Source organism: Maniola hyperantus, chromosome 4 (genome assembly GCF_902806685.2).
Source record: "Maniola hyperantus chromosome 4, iAphHyp1.2, whole genome shotgun sequence".
Classification (NCBI taxonomy): domain Eukaryota; kingdom Metazoa; phylum Arthropoda; class Insecta; order Lepidoptera; family Nymphalidae; genus Maniola; species Maniola hyperantus.
The window spans coordinates 2,116,255-2,126,679 of NC_048539.1; the positions used below are offsets into that span (position 1 = coordinate 2,116,255).

Here is a 10,425-nt window from a genome sequence, read left to right on the forward strand (position 1 = left end):
CGCATGCCGTGCTATATTCGGTTCTTATCAGAAACGTTGAATAAGAATGTTTCGTGCGAGTAGTATGTCAACTATTTATAGATGCCAATACGATTCTGGTAACATACTATTATAACACTAGCTGATGCCCGCGACTTCATCCACTTGGAATTAGGTTTTTAAAAATCCCGTGGGAACTCTTTGATTTTCCGGGATAAAAAGTAGCCTATATCACTCTCCAGCAGGCCTAGCATGGGCCGGGAAATTTTCTCCCCGAGGAAAGGATAAAAATTTTATCCCCTCCGATAGTTATTTCCACTCTCCGAGCATGGGCACAGGGTTGGATATAATTATCCCCGGTGATAAGGCGGGGAAAGACTAGTCCTCGGTTAATGTCAAAGTGTTATTATTTTTTATCTGTGCTTTTGATTTTGCTCGTTTTCGTTACTCGTAACTCGTCTGTGGCTGCTTTTTATTTTAAAAGAGCTAGAAGCCGGAGCCGTAAAATAATTTAAAAAACATTCACAGAAGATTATGCACGTAAGTATTGTTATTGTTTGTGTTTACCTAACCTAACTCCACTTTTGATTTATCCAAATTAAAAAATAATCGAATAGTTGAAATTCCTAGCTATCACAGTAAGTATCACAAAGACAATTTGTGTTAGTCAGTACACAAAATTGAAGTGATAATATATTGATATTGTTAGCGACAAAGAAATGCATAAATTGTTGTTTTATTTGCAGACATGGAAATATGTACTTGAAGAAGGGCACTGGCCACTGACTGACAAGTATGATGAGGCAGCTCGGGATGTAGGACCACCGGGAAATGTCTCAATAGTGCCGTCGGTCACATATATGAGCACATAAGTGTTCAATATTAATTATCACTGTTGGGCATAAATGCTCAACAGGAATTGGACCTGAAGACTCCATAATGGGCCAGCCAGAGAGATGCGTGTATTAATTTAGTTCTATTAAATGTGTGTCTTGTATAACAAACTCAAAATAACTTTAGGTACCTACCTATTGGAATAGGTAAGTTAGGTACACATCTTATCAACATAAAATATTTTCATTATTGTTTGAGATGATGATAAAACTAACAGTTCAGCACACTGCACTGAGAAGAGTTCAATATCACTTAAAATTGGTTAAGCTGGTATGGTTTGAGCTATTAAACTAACTTATTTCTTTATAAGCATGTCAAGCCAATGTTTTTTATCTTATGGCAGGAAATCTTTGAAGTGTCGGTGGTGGACTATGGTGAGACTGTCGTTTAACCCACTTTGTACACAGTGGGTACTTTATAAAACCAATAGCCCCGAGTGGTTTTCCTATAAATGCCAATAAATAAATAAAAAGTAAGTAGAGGATATGTACATTTTTGTAATTTGTAAATAGTTATGAATATAGGAAGTTATTCTATGGCAGTGTGGTTTGATTGAACATTAAACTTGTTACTTCCTTTTCTTAAGGATAATAGCACTACTTTTAGATCTGTTAAGTTAACATCAGAGATTTGTGTACATCCAAATAAGCATTGTTTTAATTGGTATTCCTAATATTATGCCTAAAAGTTTGTGTTTGTTACTCAATCACACAGAAAGAGTACTTAAAGCAAAATTATTTTTTGAAGAAACTTATTTTTTGTTATAGCAGCAATAGAAATAAGTACAAAATTTCAACTTTAACCTGTTACGTTTCAGGAGACAGACAGATGGAGAGCTGAGACTGTAATAGGGTCCCATTGATACCCTACAGAACCCTAGTAGTAGTAGTAGATATAAGGATGGATTTGCACAAGGTGGTTTTAGGTAATAGGTACTTAAAGAAATATATTTTAATGCAAATATGTATTTATTATTCCATCCCTTTTTCCCTTTTATTGTCGGGCAACAGTTAGCAGTCTGGTTTGATCCATAGATATGTGAGATTTCTTTATTTGTTACATTTTCTAGTCTGTCCTTTGGTTGTTCCATTGGAATTCTGAAATATACAATTTATACATTAATGATTTTCAATAATAATAAATTAAGAGTAAGAGGATATACTGAAATGGTCTATAAAGTATAATAGGCTAACATATTTACTCTTACAAAACACTTATGATGAACCATTATAATTTGTATAGTGTTATTGTGTTTGTGTATCATTATGTATTTAACTATGATATAGGTGTGTATTTTAATTTAAGAATTGTTTTGTTAAATTAGACTCCTGCCTATTTTGTTCAAATAAATGATTTTATTATAATGAGGCATTGTGTTATTTTATATTTCCAATAATCCATACTAATATTATAAATGCGAAAGTGTGTCTGCCTGTCTGTCTGCTAGCTTTTCACAGCCCAACAGTCTAACCAATTTAGATGAAATTTAGTACCTACAGAGTTAGCTTACATCCCGAGGATGGACACCGGCTACTTTTTATTCTGGAAAATCAAATAGTTCTCACAGGATTTTCAAAACCTAAATCCACACAGATGAAGCCGCGGGCAATAGTCATCCCATGACCTTGACTTGTATCTCACTGGTAACTACCATCTGCCAAGAGTCTTATAGATGTGAGGACGTAGAATAAATAGAGAATAGCCGCGAATACCTATTTGTAGGTACCTACTACCTACCTAAGTAGGTAACCTAAATTAGGTACCTATTCGTTTGCACAAGATGGTTTTAGGTAATAGGTAAGTACTTACTTACTTTTAAGAATCCATCCACCGAATTAATCGGCTTTAGTGCCTCATTAAGCTGCTCGCATAAGTACAGCACATAATATTTGTCTATCCGAAACAAGTGTTGGAACTCAGCGTCGGGAAATTCAAAGGGATTACTTCCATCACTAATTACGTGCTCATGTTATTTTCGTTCTAAATTCTCTATTTCAAACTAATAAAAAAAGCGCGAGACATGTTTTTTGATCTTTTAATAATTGAGTTAAAGTTCTATGAGCTTATACCCACCTCTAATCTCGATGATAAAATTATCCCTCTCAAATGTCAAAAAAGGACAGTTTATCTTCTTTTATTTGGCCCCATGCTATAGACGGTGGATAAATAGTCCCCCGAGTCCCCGTGAAATGTCAAACGGGGATAAACTTCTCCTCTCCCCTGTTGCCGTGCTCTGAGGGGTGGAGAAGTTAATGTTATCTCCTGTGCAGTGGATAAAATCGGGGGATATAATTTTTATCTTCGGCCCATGCTAGCCGTGCAGGTCTTTATCTATACCTATAAAAATCACGCCAATCCGTTGCACCGTTGCGACGTGATTGAAGGACAAACCAACAAACAAATACACTTTCCCATTTATAATACGGGTACTGATATCTACCTATTAGACGACGACTCCATTTGCGTGTAATTAGGTTTTTGAAAATCTTGTGGGAACTCATTGACTTTCTCTAGAGTATCTGAGGTTTGTCTCGGCCGCGGCAATGCAAGCTATCTTTATACTTAAACTTGTACGCATCAGGTTGAGTTTATTTTACGGAACATTGCTGCTCTAAAACATGACAACCCTCAGGGTTTTGTTCGATACAATCGAATTAAACGCTAACCATAAACGGGAAATACGTTTATGACGATCGAAATGATTGTATAGACACGGACTGAATATATTATTAACGCCTAAACACTGAGCTGTTCAAAAGATTACAACTTATGTATACGGTCTATAGTAGGCTCTGAATCAATTCTAATTAAATTTATCGTAGAAATAACTTACATCCTTGAAACGACCAATAGATTTTCAAAAAAACCGGCTAAGTGCGAATCAGACTCGCGCACTGAGGGTTCCGTACTACAATCGTATTTTATCGACATTTTGCACGATAAATCAAAAACTACTTACGTGATCTCGTTCAAACCAATTTTCGGTGGAAGTTTGCATGGTATTGTACATCATAGATTTTTTTAGTTTTATCATTCTCTTATTTTAGAAGTTACAGGGAGGGGGGGGGGGGGGGGGGGGGACACACATTTTACCACTTTGGAAGTGTCTCTCGCGCAAAATATTCAGTTTACAAAAAAACGATATTAGAAACCTCAATATCATTTTAGAAGACCTATCCATAGATATCCCACACGCATGGGTTTGATGAACAAAAAATTGAGTTTCAGTTCTAAGTATGGGGAACCCCAAAATTTAATGCTTTTTTTCTATTTTTTTATGAAAATCTTAATGCGGTTCACAGAATACATCTACTTACCTACCAAGTTTCAACAGTATAATTTCGGAAAAAAGTGGCTGTGACATACGGACGGACAGACAGACAGACAGACATGACGAATCTATAAAAGTTCCGTTTTCTGCCATTCGGTTACGGAACCCTAAAAATCATACACTGACAAAGTTGTCGGCTTCAGCTTGTAGTTTTATAGAAATACAACAATCTCATCCTGACACAACTGTCTATCCAGATGCATATTACATTATTTCTCTCCCCGGCTAAGATATTCCGGGATGGATGACGTACACCCGGGCCTTATCAAATCCTTGGGGCTTTAGACGGCGGTCCGCGTTAGAGCTCTCAAATTGTCAGCCATGTTTAGCTCTCCGGAATATCGCGTTTTCTATTCGAGGTTGCACTCTAAATATACAAAATATTTACTGTCATACTCCTTTTAAGAGTAGCGCGACAAACAGCGCAAACTTCATCATCACTTAGAATAAGGTGAGATTCTTAAGGTATCATTCCGAACCACGTGCACGCAGCAGTTCTGCCGCAACAGTGCTGTCGCGGCACTACTGGTCCCCATACAATCTCTATTGTGCGCGCACGCAAACCTACCTTATTCTACTCTGTGGCGAAATGGTGGAGCGGAGGGTCGCCGCTCTGTGACACACTGACTTTTGTGTTCGACACTCTGTTTTCTCTCATTGTTGGAAGATGTATAAAATAGTGTGTGATTCTCAAATGTAAACTATAATTAAACTAAAACTCTTAAGCAAATTGAACGAGTGTTTAAATCAGAAAATAACCCAAACCCGGCGTGATGCGCCAACATCTATAAGCTTAGCCCCCCCCCCCCCCGGTTTGAACGAGATCTATTAAGTAGTTTTTGATTTATCGTGTGTTACGCCACACACTTGAGCCAACCCGAGCCAATCCGAGCCAACCCGAGCCAACCTATGTGAGGCCGGCTAATCACTGCCAAGCCGGTCTATCACAGCCAATGACAGCCACTTACCGCCACTGACAGCGAATCACCGCCAACCGCAGCCAAACAGCGAATCACAGCCCACCTACCGGACGCCTTCGGTAGGGATACAGCTTTAAAAAGCCATGAGAGCTCATTTCGAGAGATATTATTGTACGTAACACGGTGTCAGCAAAAACTATGCCAGTTTGTGTTCTAAATATTAGTTAATCGGTAAATTCAGTGTAAGTAGAAATTGTGACAAGTAAATCAATGCAAATTAATAGTGATATAAATAAACAGTAATAAATACATCAGTGTAAGCAAAAACTAATGTGTTGTAAATAGCATTAAATATAAATCAGTGATTATTATTGCGATGAATGATTAATAAATAAATTGGAGCGATTATACTGCTTGCTGGTTTTTATTTAACCCACTGCTTCACGTGCAATATGTCGATAAAATACTATTGTACTACGGAACCCTCAGTGCGCGAGTCTGATTCGCACGTGGCCGGTTTTTTTTCTTTATACCGCGATGTTGTATTCTCCGAGCATAGCTCTCTCCGCCGCTTTTAAGACTTACAATTTCTGTGCTGATAACGCATAAAGAATGCTTATATAAATTTTCGCTTAAATATCGCTGATAAAGAGTAAAATAATTTTCATCGCGAACCGAAGTAATTGTCTGGAGATAAGAGCCTCCTTATAAACATTATGGACTAAGAGCCCGTGAGGGCCAGACTTACGTTCAATTTTATAAAAACTGAAATGAAAGTTTCTATGCGCATTGTCCCCAACATAGGTAGAAACGATCAGCGACTGATATATTTTAACCCCATGTCCTGAAACTAACACTCTTAAACTTTAATATGTTTTGGTTGACTGGCAGGGGGTTGCCACTATACTGACACTGGAATTCACAGTCAAGATAGGGGTTCTTTTCCCTCTTTTCCCTTGGCAACATGGGCGGTCTCAGCTTCTGGAGCGAGCTTGGATGGCTGGAGTGAAGACTTCAGCGGGGAGGGGCAATGCACAACAGACGGAAACGTTTAAGTGCGGAAACCAACCCAGAGCGACGAAAGAAAGAAAGGGGCTTCTGTAGAGGACGATTCAAATGACATGTATCATATTCAACCTTCATGCAATGCATTAAAGTTGTGTATGACGCATGTTGTCTGAATCGTCATCTAAAGAAGCCCATCTTAGATTAATTTATCCTAAGGAAGCCCATATTTTGACTATGAATTCGGTCGATAGTGTTTGTCAATGCATGTCCTGATATATTCTCATATTATTATTCTCCGAAGAAAATATAAAAAAAATTGACTTTAGGTATAGTTTGATAAAAGATTGATACGTCCTTGTTACCTGTTATCTATCAAAGCCACGATGATTCAAACTTCATACTCGCTGATCGTTCCTACTTGTATTGGGGACAATACGCAGAGAAACTTTCAGCGTTTATAAAATATCGAAGGTCTGGCCATCACAGGCTCTCTCTACTAGGCCGAACTGGCCTCATAAATAATTGTTTTGTTAAATGGACGGTAAAAATGCTTCTCATTTTTAATGTACCCCCGCTGGTAATTGTACTGATGTTTTATAAAAGAAAATTACGGACGGGCAGTTTTATGTGCTGAAGCTTTTTAAGGAAATGTTATTTTTAGTACTATTTCTGAAGCTGGTTAGGACTACCTGCCAAATTTCATGATTCTAGGTCAAGAGGAAGTAGGTACCCTGTAGGTTTCTTGACAGACAGACAGACAACGAAGTGATCCTATAAGGGTTCCGTTTTTCCTTTTGACGTACGGAACCCTAAAAAGTAACCTATATCCTCCGGGTTACAAGCTATGTATGTATCCGTAATCAGTTCGATAGAATTGTACCGTGAAAAGATAGACAAGACAGACTGACACATTTTCGCATACGCTGGCCATGTGCGGATTGGTAGACTTCACACACCTTTGAGAACATTATGGAGAACTTTCAGGCATGCAGGTTTCCTCACGATGTTTTCCTTCACCGTTAAAGCAAGTGATATTTTAATTACTTTAAAACGCACATAACTCCGAAAAGTTAGAGGTGCGTGCCCGGGATCGAACCCCCGACCTCCGATTGGAAGGCGGACGTCCTAACCACTAGGCTACCACAGCTTCTTCTTTGAAATATTAGTATGGAATAGTAATCTACAGTGTAGAAGAATTAATCTACTCCTATTATTTTAATACAATAAAATAATATGATAATATTCTCTGCTAAGGTTATTAAAACAAGACCGACTGTAGTACCTACGAAATTAAACAAAATAGCTATAGAATGTAACTTATTACGTTCATATTAGGTATGTAAAACATATTGGTTGCGTTTTTATACTAAATTTTTTAGTTCGTTTTTTATTATTTTACAACCTACTACTTTAAACGGTTTATAATATTTCTAGAGTATGCTCGCGACTTCGTCCGCGTGGACTACACAAATTTCAATGCCCCATTTCATCCCTTTAGGGGTTGAATTTTCAAAAATCCTTTCTTAGCGGATGCCTACGTCATACTAGCTATCTGCTTGCCGAATTTCAGCCCGATCCGTCCAGTAGTTTGAGCTGTGCGTTGATAGATCAGTCAGTCAGTCAGTCAGTCACCTTTTCCTTTTATATATTTAGACTAGCTTATGCTCACGACTTCGTCCGCGTGGACTATACAAATTTCAAACCCCTATTTTACCATGACCGCGCTCATGAGTCCTCCCTGGCGCAGTGGTAAGCGCTGTGGTCTTATTAGTGGGAGGTCCCGGGTTCGATTCCTGGCAGGGATTTGGAATTTTATAATTTCTAAATTTCTGGTCTGGTCTGGTGGGAGGCCTCGGCCGTGGCTAGTTACCACCCTACCGGCAAAGCCATGCCGCTTAGCGATTTAGCGTTCCGGTACGATACCTATTACCTACCGTGTAGAAACCAAAGGTGTATGAGTTTAATAAAAACTGCCATACTCCTTCCAGGTTAGCCCGCTCCCATCTTAGACTGCATCGTCACTTACCATCAGGTGAGATTGCAATCAAGGGCTAACTTGTATCTGAATAAAAAAAATAAAAAAAAGTCATGTCATGACTCATGAGCGACAGAGAAGACATGAAATAAATGAATTTGAATTTGCACCGTGAAAAGTTACGTTCTATCGTCGTAGAGCAACACTGCTTGCTATCTCGCGGGAGCACGTCAGTAGGTAAGCTTTCAGCCAACTCCACATACACGCGAATTTAACTTACACCTACCTATTCAATAAAGATAATAGTGGTGGTAGTATTCAGCGCCATCTATGATAATTTTCACGAACGTTGCCTGGAAACCTCCTCATTGGTTGAATATTGGCACCAAACTCCCAGCAATGCTGCACCTGATTACATTATTAATGGAATCGCCGTCTGTTTAAATTATAAATTATTAATCAATCCGAATCAATCGAACTCGAAGTGCCATCAATATTGAATGGGACGCGGTCAATTTATAATGTTTCGTGGTTACCATCGTTTTGTAAAAACATATTATTTTGCGCATTTCAACTCTATTTTTGTCCCAAGGTGCTGGAATGGCGACCTCGCACCGGAAGACGCAGCGTTGGAAGACCCCCCAATAGGTGGACGGACGACATCTGCAGACGTGTGGAAGTCTCTACAAGAGATCTATGTCCAGCAGTGGACGTCTATCGGTTGATGATGATGATGATGATGATGATGATGATGTTGATGATGATGATGATGGTGATGATGATGATGATGATGATGATGATGAAGATGATGATGATGATGATGATGATGATGATGAACTCTATTGTAAACTAGCTAATGCCCGCGACTTCGTTCGCGTGGATTTAGGTTTATAAAAATCCTGTTGAAGTTTTCACAGAATGTGTATTTCTACTGCCGCTATAACATCAAATAACCAAAATTTCAAAATGGCTGCCATGAAAAAATTAAAAAGTGTTATTTTTAGGGCTCCGTACCTCAAAAGGAAAAACGGAACACTTATAGGATCACTTTGTTGTCTGTCTGTCTGTCTGTCTGTCTGTCTGTCTGTCTATCTGTTTGTCAAGAAACCTACAGGGTACTTACCGTTAACCTAGAATCATGAAATTTAGCAGGTAGGTAGATCTTATAGCTGATATATGGGGAAAAATCTGAAAACCGAGAATTTAGGGTTAGATCACACAAAAAAAATTAAATTGTGGTCATGAACTAATAATTAGTATTTTCAATTTTCGAAGTAAGATAACTAATCAAGTGGGGTATCATATGAAAGGTCTTCACTTGTGCATTCTAAAATAGATTTTTATTTATCATAGTTTTAGAATTATCCTGCAAAATGTCGAAAAAATACGACTGTAGTACGGAACCCTCATTGCGCGAGCCTGACTCGCACTTGGCCGGTTTTTTGTATGACGATTACTTTCGACTTTTTGAATCGTTATATCTCAAAAAAGATGGCTCTTAGGAAAAAAGTATATTCATATTTTAATAGAAAATTATCTGCTCTACAATTTTTGTCTGAGCTAATTTTATGATAAAACGTACCATTTTGCTGAAAATCGCGAAAAACCAGTTTTTGTAACCTTTGACCCCGAGTAAATTTTTTTCCAGGAGTCGGATCGATGAGGATTTTTCACATTTCATTTATAATAGTGTTTTGAAAAATCCTACCAATTTTCAGCCACGTGAGTTTTTGTAAAATGGATATCTAAATTTACCGAACTAATAGGGAACCCTTCGTGTTCGAGATCGAGTCGCAATTGACCGATTTTTGTAATTATAGTGATACCATATTGTATTAAATGAGATTGCGGTTAATTATAATGCTCGGTGCCCACCGCCAAGCATTTCGCAGTAACGAATTAATTTGCGGATTTCGACTAAGTACTATTTCAATTAAGCTGACATGATCGTTCTTAATTTTGATTAAAAATTAAAACCTATGTTTAAAATTAAAATACGATTGTTTCGTATGTGCCATAGTAATTAAAAAGGGTTTAATTTGTTTGTACATCCTTTATTCTTCACTAGCTTATGCTCGCGACTTCGTCCGGGTGGACTACACAAATTTCAAATCCCTTTTTTACCCCCTTATGGGATGTCTACGTCACAATAGCTATCTGCATGCTAAATTTCAGCCTGATTCGTCCAGTAGTTTCAGCTGTACCTACGTTGATAGATCAGTCAGTCAGTCAGTTAGTTAGTCAGCTTACTGCATACTGTTATAGTGTGCGTAACGCTCAGCCTCGACTGCGACGTGGATTACTTTACGCACACAAAT

At 38.1% G+C, this 10,425-nt stretch overlaps 1 long non-coding RNA gene across 2 annotated transcripts; it reads left to right on the forward strand.

Moving 5' to 3' along the window:
- Positions 1-492: 492 nt before the first annotated feature.
- On the forward strand, positions 493-1,382 carry LOC138402247 (uncharacterized). Of its 2 annotated transcripts, none has more exons than XR_011236655.1 (2): positions 493-519; positions 726-1,382. It is a non-coding gene; the product is annotated as an uncharacterized lncRNA (long non-coding RNA). The 2 variants fall into 2 exon arrangements; XR_011236654.1 differs by lacking the exon at positions 493-519 and adding an exon at positions 535-617.
- The last annotated feature ends 9,043 nt before the right edge of the window (positions 1,383-10,425 follow it).